This window comes from Ptiloglossa arizonensis, chromosome 13 (assembly GCF_051014685.1).
Source record: "Ptiloglossa arizonensis isolate GNS036 chromosome 13, iyPtiAriz1_principal, whole genome shotgun sequence".
In the NCBI taxonomy this organism is placed as follows: Eukaryota; Metazoa; Arthropoda; class Insecta; order Hymenoptera; family Colletidae; genus Ptiloglossa; species Ptiloglossa arizonensis.
In genome coordinates, this window is record NC_135060.1 from 8,296,895 (window position 1) to 8,309,050 (window position 12,156).

General features: G+C 43.2%; 1 protein-coding gene across 3 annotated transcripts in view; it reads right to left on the reverse strand.

Annotated features, from left to right (window-relative positions):
• LOC143154062 (uncharacterized) overlaps window positions 1-12,156 on the reverse strand; it is a 419,640-nt gene that overhangs the window by 367,561 nt on the left and 39,923 nt on the right. The gene's annotated exons all lie outside the window — the stretch shown is intronic.

Below are 12,156 nucleotides of genomic sequence, written 5' to 3' on the forward strand. Positions count from 1 at the left end.
ATATAATTTCTACAAAAGTTTCCAATTTTCATTCGAGTTTTTCGTTGATTTCAAGTCGTGGAAAGCTCTTCTAATCTCCAGACGAAGGCTCGAAGTAAGTAGATTCCAAACGTCGAAAGATAAAACAATAGTTCTCTTTGTACTGGAACCGTTAATATAAAAACGTTCAATTTATAATAAAAACTGTACGTCGAGTGTCTTTTTCCCCCGTTTCTAATTTTGCGTCAAAACGATTGTACAACAACGATGATTACTATACTCCGAGCTCGAGATCGTTATTATCCACTTGCGTTTTACAGTCAACCGTAACTTTCCAGAATCGATCGAATCGCATATTCATGATTCCTGCATAAATGGGACGATACGTGAGCGCAAGTTGTTTCGAAAAATCTATGAATTCTCCCATTTCCGTTTCTCGTATTAAATAATACACCCCGAGAGTCGATTTTTCAAAAGAAAACAAGCACAATTCCCCGGGGCTCGCACAGTATTACGTTATTCCAGATAATTAGTTCGTTTCTCGGTCACGAGATTCGCTAATTACCGCGAGCGGTGCATTGCAATGTACAATGGTAAAGGACGACATGCAAAATGTAACATCAAGCTAGCGTAAGTAAATTTGCCAACGTAACGATCCTACGAAATTACAATTGTAATGCCGTACTCTTGGGGGAACCGGAGAATAAAATGGTGCCCGCCCGAGGGAGATTATCCTTCGGGTGGAAGCTTCGATCCATTTTATATGGAACGGGATTAAGAAAGCGAATGTCGTTCGTACATATGGCGTTCCGTTTCAATCGATCGTCTTTAACGCGCGAATGTAAAATTTGTGCGCGTAACGCGTCGAAAAGGAGAATATTGCGCGGGAACGAGGTACAGTCAAAGGCTGATTTTGATCCGCGTGGATGTAGTACGAAGGATTAAAGGTAGAACGAGACAAAAGAGGTAAATAGGTCGAAGGAAAAAACTATTGATCTATAGTTCGATTTATTCGCCGTGAAACAAGTTGAGGAATGATCGTCAATATCTTTCTCTAATCTATTAGAATATCGTGTAAGAAGTATCTAATATTTGAAACTTGTATACTTAGAGCGAGTAAATTTTTCTTCGATCGATTATATTCGCGAGTGTCGATGGAAAATGGAACACGATGTTAAATAAAAAATGGCTGATACAAGTTAACGTTAAGGTCAATCTCCTATCCACCGAAATATCACCTGCAAAATACTCACTGACCTTCGAAACCTGTAAATTTCATCGAAACAAAACTTTCTTCGTTAAAATCAATGATATTCGCGAGAATCGAAATCAGAGACACGATGTTAAATAAAAAATGACCGATACAAGTTAACGTCAACGTCAGTCCTGGATCTACCGAAACATCCCCTGCAAAATACTCACTGATCTTCGAAACCCGTAAATTTCATCGGAACGAAACTTTCTTCGATAACCTCGACGATATTCGGTAGGGTCGATTGAACCAAGGGACACCCTGTACATCCCCCCGTGTATGTGCACGATACCCTCGGGAATTCCAGCCCGTGTAGGACCACGCTTCGTCGAACTGTGCACAGTTCGGTGCAAAGCGCGGGTCAAAGTATTCGAAACTCGTCGGAACTCCCGGTGCTCGAGTAATTCTCCGTTCGGGGGTGTATCGACTTCGTGACGAATTTCCGTGAAGCTTATCCTGTAAAAGGGTCGCGCGGGGTGGTAGATGAAATAAATTTTCTCCCGCGAAACAACGACCGCTCGGATCTCCCTATTGGTAGTCGCGTTTCTAAAAAGCAACGACGCTCATCGACGATAAATCGTGTCTTGAATCTATTATACTTCTGAAACGACGAACGTGGATGACGAACGTTGGTTATAAATAACGAAATTTGGTTAAAAACGTCCCGTGTAAATTCTACGCGGGGAACACGCGTAGCGGAACGCATCTAAAACGAGCTCGAAACCGTGCCGCTTCGCGCCGCGTTTCTTTTAATTTTCCGGCCTGTACATCACTGTCGCGTTTCGTTAAGGGCGTGAAGAAGAGAGAGGAGAGGGTAGTGGTGCACTTTTCCATTTGCTCGCGTCGCGTTAGCCGCTGATTAGTCAGATGCATTCGGCTATATCCTTCGACGCGTCTTACCTTCTCCGGATCTCTCGTTCCTTCGTCTTCTCTCTCTTTCTTTCTATCTTTCCATCTATCTATCTCTCCCTGTTGCTCGCTTTTCTATCTTTATCCCCGCGAGTGCATCCCCCACCAGCTACATCGGCACCCTCCCGACGCGTCTTCCCTCTCCAATCTCCTCCTCCTCCTCTTTCTTCTTCTCTTTCTCCTCCTCCGGGCACGCCACTTATTTTTCTCAACATTTTATTTCTCCCGTCGTTCCTGCGGTCGACTCTATTTTTCACCCCTTATTTCTCTCGCCCTTCCTTTTTCCGTCGTTTGTCTCTCCGGCCGTCCCCTGTCCCCGCTCCGGCTCGTTCCCGAGCTGAAAATACGAGCTCCGAGCTGCTGGTCATTGTGTCGAAGAAACTGTTCTTTCGTGACCACGCGAGCACGCGCCGTGAATTCTTAAACGATCCACGGTCCCGGTAAGCGACCGCCGAGGGAGGCTGAATAGATTAAGGGGTCCGCCTAGTTCGGAGATTAAACAACAAGAGAAAAAAATGAAGAAGAAGAAGAAGAAGAAGAAGAACGATTCCCTCTGTCTTTTATTTTTCTTTCGTTTATTACACTTTCTTCGAGGGACGTTTCGAGCCTTGACCCTTTAAATAGGGACACTTTAAACGAGAGTCTTATCGTTGCGAAAAATAAGAAGAGAACCGAGCGGTGACGATGAACAAATATATGAATAATTATACTCGCGTCGAATGAAATTTTAATAAGAATTTACATCAATGGGACGTTTGTTTATTCTCGAACAATGCATTCTGTCGTATTTGCATTGCGCGATTCGATAATCTCGGTTGTTAAATGGTACACGTAACCGTGTCTTCGATATACCTGTTCTTGAGTGATACGTAACATCGCGAAGGAGAGATTAGGGTGAATGTTGCAAAGTCGATAATATTGCGAGATTTTTAGTGAAATTTTTCTAAGGACACTGTGCACCCAAGTCGAGATCCTTTTTCCCTCGAAATTACAATTTTTCGAACAGGCTTGGACACCTCGACCGAACGTGGAATCAATTATTCGTGCTCGAAGAAGTTCGCGCGGTTTGGCGAAACTTAAGTAAATAATTCACGATGAGAACGAGGCTAGGGTGATTTTACAGGGTGAATGAGACAGGAAAATCGAGAACGAGGAAACGTTTCTTAGGAAAATGCAATTTGGTGGTCGAGTATGGGTGCAACGAACGATCGACGTTACGGATCGCATTGTGAACGATCAAAGAGCATTTCACGCACTTTAAGAATCTTTATTTATTAACCCTTTGAACTCGAGAGGAGACCCTCGGTCACCACACAATTCGGTGTACTTCTCCCAATTCGGGAAAATTTCGTTACTTGAAATTGAAATTGGAAATTAGGTATTACACTCCTTTAAGATGTAAACACACGTACGTCGAGTATTGAAACAAAAATATTCCATTGCGTATGAATTTTTCCGATCGAAAGGTTTCATCGAGGCGCCAGTTTCAGGTAGCAAAAACGCTTCGAGTGCAAAGGGTTAAGAATTAATCAATAATTTATCCTTAAATTTACAATTTATTCAATAGATATTAATCCTTGTTTATTAAGAAATAAACAAATCCTAATATCTCGTAACCTGAGAAACCTGTCGTAAAGCTGGTCAATTGCACGCGAACACAATTACTTTTCAAACTCATCTCCCTACGAAAAAGATAGCTAACTTTCGTTCGATTTCCAGTCTCGTATTTATACCATAAATTACAAACCACCCTGTTGTACAGGGTGGTATATTATCATTCTCGACCGTGTAACAGTACTCTCCGTACAGTGTAATATCTCAGAGATCCAGAAGTATCGAGAACACATCTGTAAGAACACTGTTCGTTACCGAGACGCTGGTATAAATAATTTCTAAGCGAATAACGTTCCACCGTGACCGATAATTTCTCTCCAATAACATTCCCGAGATTTATACAACGCCTTTACTCGCGAGCTGTTCCACCGTGTCGAGATAAAACACCCCGCGACAAAGCTCTTCTTTTTTCTCGTAAAGAAGAAGAAGAAGAAAAAGAAGGGAAAAAAAGGAAAATCTCGAGCAACGATCTTTAGGGCACCGAACTAGACGATCCCCTCGAGGAAGGGTGGAAAACGATGCTGGATAAACGAAAGAAAGGAAAGAAGAAAGTTGTAACTGGTCGTGGCAGCGATCTCCTATCGCGAAAAAAGCTTAAGGTCTCTTTGGGCTTAATCGTCCCGCGATAAGATCGCGATATTTATCTCGATCGCACAATTAACCCCGCAGCTAACCGGCGTGTATCCCGACGACGTAATTACGTACTTTCAGCTGTGCGTTCAAGCCCTCGTCCGAGATTACAAATTTGAGCACCGAGCGTAGTCCCTCGACGTCGATCTCCAGCTCGATGGTTTATGGATCGCACGGTGGAAGATCTCCCGCGTTTATTCGTGCCGTGAACACGCGAACCGCGCGTAAACTATTGCCTTGTAACGTATGGAACATCCGCCCGCGAACCAGTTCTCGATATTTACACGCGCCCGTCCTCTTAGACTTAGATGTTGTTCCTCTTGCCGGTGAATCGAGTTACTCTTGTGAATCGAGACTCGAGTTATAACTGTACGTCTGGACGTGAATCGATATCGTTCCAACGAGTCGTACGGTCTGGATTATTTCTTCTTTTTTTTTTCGAATTATTGTTATATTGTTATCGTCGACGTTCGACGATTCATTACTCCAATAAGGGCCCGAGGGTGTCGCCGGTTAACCCTTCCGCTCGTAATATCGCTCGAGACTCGCGATAGAATCGAAATCAATGTAAGAGGGTGAATCTTGGCCATTCGTTCGTAAGAGCGTATTTTCTTGAAAATGTTTCTATGAAAGGGTTACAGAATGTTTCCAAAAAGGAGATTCGAAGAAAATACTCGTACGAGTATTGAACTCTACGCGAACCGTAACATGGAACGCCCTAGGAAAAGATGTCACACGTGCACCGAACGCAACGTCAGAAACGAGAGGACTTGGCAATACGAGCGATCTCAGACGGAATCGTGTTCGTTAAAGTCTTTCGAGAAATATGGCACGCTTCAAAATTATTAATACATCCTGGCGTTCCGGAGCGCGGTGTTGTTCGAATTATAAATAAACGATTATAAATAAAATTCGGACGTTTCGAACGCGAAGTATCTATACTATATATATACATAGGATTTTTCAATTGGAAACTTTACAACCCGACAATGAATTCATTGTTAGCGATATGAATTATTTATGGGTGTTTAGGTTAATTTTAAGAAGTTTATATGTAATTTTTCTTTTAATCGAAAACTTTACATTGCTTCGACAACGAATTCATCGTTAGCGATATGGATTGTTTATGGGTGTTTAGGTTAATTTTGAGAAGTTTATATGTAACTTTTCTTTTAATCTAAACTTTACATTGCTTCGACAACGAATTCATCGTTAACGACATGGATTATTTATAAATGTTTAGGTTAATTTTGAGAAGTTTATATGTTACTTTTCTTTTAATCGAAAACTTTACATTGCCTCGAAAACGAATTCATCGTTTCATGGATTATTTTCGTTATATATACGGATATATATATTCGGATGTATTCGTGTACATTGATCTCGCTTTGAAAATTGTATCTTCCGTTTTATTCGTAACGTATCGAAACATTGAAACGATGAGATACAAATTGGAAAACTATTGGCAATTTGAAACTTTTCGCTTCAATTCGAATTACTTTTCGGGACAAACGTATCGATAATAGTGTATTTAAATTTTTCTGATCTTTTTTGCGCGCCTATCGATGAATTATCGATACGAATTTCTAAAGAAAAGACACATCCGATCGGTAGGTCGTTAACCAACGTATAGTTGCACGAAGCTGAAAAGAGATTACACATTTACGAACAAACATCAACGAAGAGTGTCGATAAAGATTTTTCCATGGAACGAAAGAACCGCGTTATTTCATTCCCTGTAACCTGATATATTTATACGCACAAAAGTCTGTGAAAAAAACCTACACCAAAGAACCGTTCGATGCGAATACACACTCGTAACTTCGAAACTGGTCGGTGTACAGATATGAAAGAAACGAATAAAAATTTCGTTACGAGCGAGATATCTCACCGTTATCGCGCTTTCACATCGAGTTTGCGAGTGCAAACGGTGGAGAGGGGAAAAAAAGAAAAAAAACACTAATTTCCAGTGAAAAATTTTCGAAACCTCGAATAAAATTCGAGTAATTCATCGCGTCGTTCGAAGATTTTCGCGCGATGGGATCGTTACTTTCACTCGGCGTTGAAAAATCGGTAAAAATGTATTTTTTTCTTTTTTTTTTTTTCTTTTTTCAATCCGCAAGGACGGAAAAGAAAGAAAAAAAATCTTCATACTTATGTATGAGAGCGGCGGGTAAGGCAACGGTCTAATATACAGTCAATGAATGATTTATAGAACGGTATCTGCTTTTTATCCGGGAGATTCAGGTTGTTATGCTCCAGGCACCAGTTGTGCCGAGATTGGCCGCCGGAGGATGCAAGCCGTTCCGTGTAATTGCGACCATAAACATAAAGGCTGTTTAATAAAATTCATCGCCACAATAAGACACCACACCTCAGCCAACCGTCTCAGGTGATTTAATCTGCTCCGTGACGTTCCGGCGCGCAACACTGTTGCTCGTAACAGAAAAAAAAAGCTATATTTACAAAGAGGTGCAACTTTACGAGAGAACACGGTACAACGTATTACGCGTACCCTCGCGTGGCACGAACCGGTAGATTTATTCGATAGATAGCGATGCGAAAACCAATTTCACGATAATTTCGTATCATTTATAATTCCAATTTAAAGATAGCGACACGAGTATCGTTGTATCGTTACGTTATTACGGCTACCAATTTTAACCACGGCCGGGTAATTGTTCCGGCTGTTTAACGACTTTATTCCCAAAAGACGGATACGTCTGTTTGCCCCGACGATCGTTAATTGGAGCACGTGCGTTGATTTCGATTATCATGGATTTCAGAATATACAGTGCGTGACCGAAGTACCGGAATCCTCTGTGTCGGGAACTACGACGAACAGGACATCGGAGTTCGAGATTTTCCAAATACATTTGCAAAGATCGATCGGAATTTTACGAGAAATATTCTAAAAAATATTTAACAAGTAACAAGCGTTACGAAACACTTAACGTGATCTTGCGACTCTTCGAAGACGATTCGAGTGTGTACAGTATACCTATGTGTATCAATGACTTGGTCGACAGTTGACAATGAATAGTCGACAGTTCTGAGTATCTTTGCAACCTTTCGTTGTTGCGTGTAGGGAACAAGTATTGCTAGAGTTTTGTTAAATTTTGTCAATGTAACTCTAACAGGTACGTCTTCTTGCAATTTTTTTTTAATTCCAATCTTAGAGCACACATGACTTTCGCGAGCTATCGTAAGTAAAACATATTCGCCTGGAAAACTACGTTGTAACAACAAAATGAATGTTAAATTAATTTACCAAAGTACCAAGTAGAGTACCAAATAATACAATGAATGGTAAGTAGAAACTTAGCAGATGCTCCGACTTATCAAGACAGTATAATTGTCACAAAGACGTGGAATCCTTAAACGTATACACGGTTCGTTTCTATTCAAATAAACGAAGTTTAACATCGGAAGAGTGGTCGTTCTATTATCCGAACAGTCTATCTATTGTTACGAAAGAATCCGATCTATCGAATCTTTACATTTACAACTTAACATCGTTGCTCCTTTCGCTACCTGTTTAACTCGTTTCGTCGATAAGTAGCGTATCGTATACGACTCGAATCTCGCAACGCGAAAACGAATCGCGGTAAAAAATACAATTTCTTTTTTTTTCGACGAATGGTGTCGTTCGAGCAATTACAAGCGTCGCGACACGGTTCTTACTCGCGAGAGGAAAATCTCCGCGAAGAAATTCAAGCGAGACCCGCGTAAGATCGCCTGACCCGAATTTCGATTTGGATAACTCGTCCTACTGATAAATTCGTATTACGTCACGCCATATACATTGCATAAGACGCGGCATACGGACATTTTATATAAAGACCAATTGCGAAAACTTTCTGCCATAAATACATCACCTGCTTCGACTCTCGCGGCAACTATAATTGAACCGCGCCAATTTAAAACATACAATAGAACCTTCCCGTTGACATCATTTATACGAAGAGAACTCGGACGATGATCCCGTTTAGATAACGTCAGGATATAGTATCCGCTATTAATAGACATATCTTGTGAAACCTACTCGCAGATGAAAACAAACGCAGACGACCGGAGATCAAGAATCGTTACTCAATGACGCTTCGAGTAGTCTTGGATTTATCGATCTGTTACATATGTAGAAATATCGCGTTAACGTTACATTCGTTTCGTGTACGTTTACCTAGCGAACTGTACGCTGATCCATCAGCTGCGCAAATAAAGATCTCCTTCGATTCTCGATCGAACGACCATGGAAATCGATACCGATCGGTGCGAGAAAAGAAGAAGTTTTGTATAGAAAATCGTTAAAAAAAAGAAGAAAAACTTTCTTCTTTCCATTCGAAGAATCCATGTCGATATGACTTTTCAACCGACTCGGTTTTGCAATACTGTTTTTCGATTCGTCGATACGAAGGAAGCTTTTAACAAACACCTGACAACTATTACTCTCGATAATCGCGAAACTTGAGAAAAGAATATTCCCAGCGAAATGTGTAACAGTGAATGAAAACAGGATCGTGAATGAAAAACCGTGGCAAATTTCCAAAAAAATACATACACTGGAAGGATGTAATTTTTCCACGTAAACGGTTCCGTACTTGACCGAGCGAAATAAAAACGAACATCACTCGAGGAGGGGTGGTTTCTAAACTTCTACTTTGAGGTAATATATTTTCCATAAGCGTGCAAACAATACAAATTCGGGGATCGTGGTTAGAATTCTTAAGATTTTACGGAAAAATTGAACAATAGACAAGACTGCTAGATTTCTCAGTTACTACTAAAGACTCAATTATTTCCTAATCGTATACATAATTTAATAAAATATTTACACAACCTGAAAAAAATCATGTTTCATTATCCCTTCCCCAAAAAAAAAAACCAAACGACTTTCCGAAAGACCCGATATCTTCACCGTATTTTTTCATCCAACTTCGCAATCCTCCCTTACGAAACGAAACGGTTTACCGAGTTTCCACGACAGTGAAAACGTCCCGCGGATTTAAATGTCACTGGATCCGAGGAACAGGTGAGCCGAGTTCTCCGCACCGGTAGATACTATCGTAGAGAAGAAAACTATTTATTACACACGGCTACCCCGTCGCAGCGATAAATAGACCGGAGAGATAATGGTTTCGCCGCGAGCGTACAACTACTACGTCCATTTCGCGGTACAATTTCGGATGAAGAGCGTATTACCCACGAATGGAGGGAGAGAGAGTCGAACGTACGAAATGCACGTGAACGTTGCACGTCGTGGTTACGTTCCAAAGTAAATACAACTCCACGACCGATTATCGTGTGTCGGAGAATTGTGTCGGTCTTAGACCGTGCGGTACGGACCATAGAAACCGTACGCGAACCATAATAGAGCATATTACGGCAATTCGTCTCTAATCTGCCAACAGCGTAGGAGCACGAAACGCGGTCCATTAACATACCTCGACGTTAAGCGATCGCGACGCGTCCCGGCGCCGTGAATCACACGCGACGAATGTTGAACAATTACCGGGCTCAAAGGGCGCATACCGATGAACCGGGCACCAGCGACCGGGATCGACTGTTGGTGGAACTCGCGAAACGAGTCCGGAAGACGCGAGCTCCGAACGACCCGAAAATCAACGAAAAAACCCGAACACCCCGATGATCCGCGTCGTTCGCACACGTTCGTTGTCTTTCGCGCTCGGTACTGGATTTAAATTCGCGGAGTGCGACGAACTCGCTGCTCTCCTCGCACTTTGTCGGAATTCAAGGTCACCGTCCGCGGCATTCACGGATTCGTCACACCGCCACGGTGTCAACGGCCTTACCCGCGACTTTATTTTTAAACAACCGTCATTAAGGCTAAGCTGGACTTTCTTTTACAGCGGGTTGAATCGACGGAACGATTGCCGGTCATCGTTCATAATATCGCCCACGCTGAGTGTGTACACGTGCCCGTCTCGGGTGCCCGGGACCTTTCGCGGGACGAATTTTGCCACGAATTTGCGTAACCCTGTTTTGGCGGCTCTAAGTTCGAAATGTATGCGAGAAAGGAATAGGAGTTGGGACGTTTCATCCCGGGCCTGCTAGTGGATCAATAAGGCATCCTAGCAGGCCCTGCCTTATACACCGGGACATTGGAAGATCGGTAAGGGATCGTATATATACCGATCGGAGCAGGTACGGGAACTTGCGGGAAACGGTTGGTGGTGAGTTTCCCTCTGGTGGCAAGCGTGGGTAGCGCCGCCACACTGTTTATCGAATAACTTCGGAGATCCAATCGGGCTACGAAAGTGTTCTTATACGTTTGCAGAGGGTACGCACGAAGGACAAGAACCAATAAATATCCATGATGAACTTTACCGGTAGGTCAAACTTTAACCGTAGTTTTATTCGGGAGAATCGACGAAAACGTTGAACGAAATGTTTGTATATTGAATTCGAATCGACTAGTCTGATGGACAGTGCAAATCCAAACGTAGACACTTTCGAGTAATCTCGAAACTGTACACTCGAATGGAGAACGGTGGAAAAGAAGTACAACCGTGTTTCGGGTAATCCCTCGAGCGCGAGTGGATTGTTCGGAATGTTTCGTTTTCCAAAATGGAGAATTTGTAATTTGATAAAACGTTTATACGCTTTATAATCGTGTTTCATTTTCACTAAAAAAAAAACACAATAGTACGAAGAATTTGTCGAAATATCTCAAAGCTTCTTTATTCTTCGACCGACCGATTCGATTCCATTCTTTGGAAAATTCGATCACGGAAGAATTCGTGTTCCTTAATTAGCGGTATCCATTATCCTCCGACCCAATTTTTGACCGGTCTGTACACGCGACGCGGCGATACTGTACATTCGACGAACGCGCGGCATCCGAACGCGAGTGTGTCAATGGCTGGTGAAAGGTATCAATGACTTTTCTTTCACTGACCACCGACAAGGAACTTTCAATCTCTAGCATCCACATGCCCGCGCGCGCGTCTACTTACATAATCGACGTACGCATTATTCAGCCGCCGTACGAACTGGCACCGTGCAACGACGACCACGACGACCGACCGCGACGGAACGAATCCGTGGGCCCGTGGTGTCGGTCCTTCCTCCCCGATTTCGCGAGGCGATGTACACACCGGCTGCCTGAACGCGCGCTCGTAATTTTCGTTAATCGATGACGATTACGCGACAAAACGTAACGCGCGTTCACGGTGACCGATGGTCGTGCCGGGGAACCGTGGGTGGGGGAACTCGAATCACGTACCCCAGGCAGAACAGAACTGGTTCGATGGCCGTGTAACACGTGGGCAAACGTGTGCGCGCGCAACACGCCGACGGGAGTACGCGGCACCGAGCGAGGAACGGGCAGACCGCGTTCGTTCGCGGCGATATCGTTAAGTCGTAGCGTAATTCGACTTCGTTTCGAAATTACAGCGCCGCCGGGTCATCGATCATCGTCGTCTCCGACGGCGTCGCGCGGCGGTTACTTTGCGCCCGATCGGGAACGCACTTCGAATTTCGATACACCGCGGGATCGCGGTATCATTAATCCCCACTACGCTACCAACGAACGGGCCTGGTAATAAAACTACCAGCGACGACGTTACGCGGAATCGATCCCCGCGACGCGTTTAATACGCTCAAACACCGACGGTCCGCATTGTGTGTAACCGCAGACGGAGAGGTATAACACTCGGCGATCGCCTCTACAGGAGTTGACCTTCGTGCACGGTATAGCGTAGCCTTTTCTTTTGGCCCACGGACAGTTCATCCTTCGCAGTTTCCAGCCT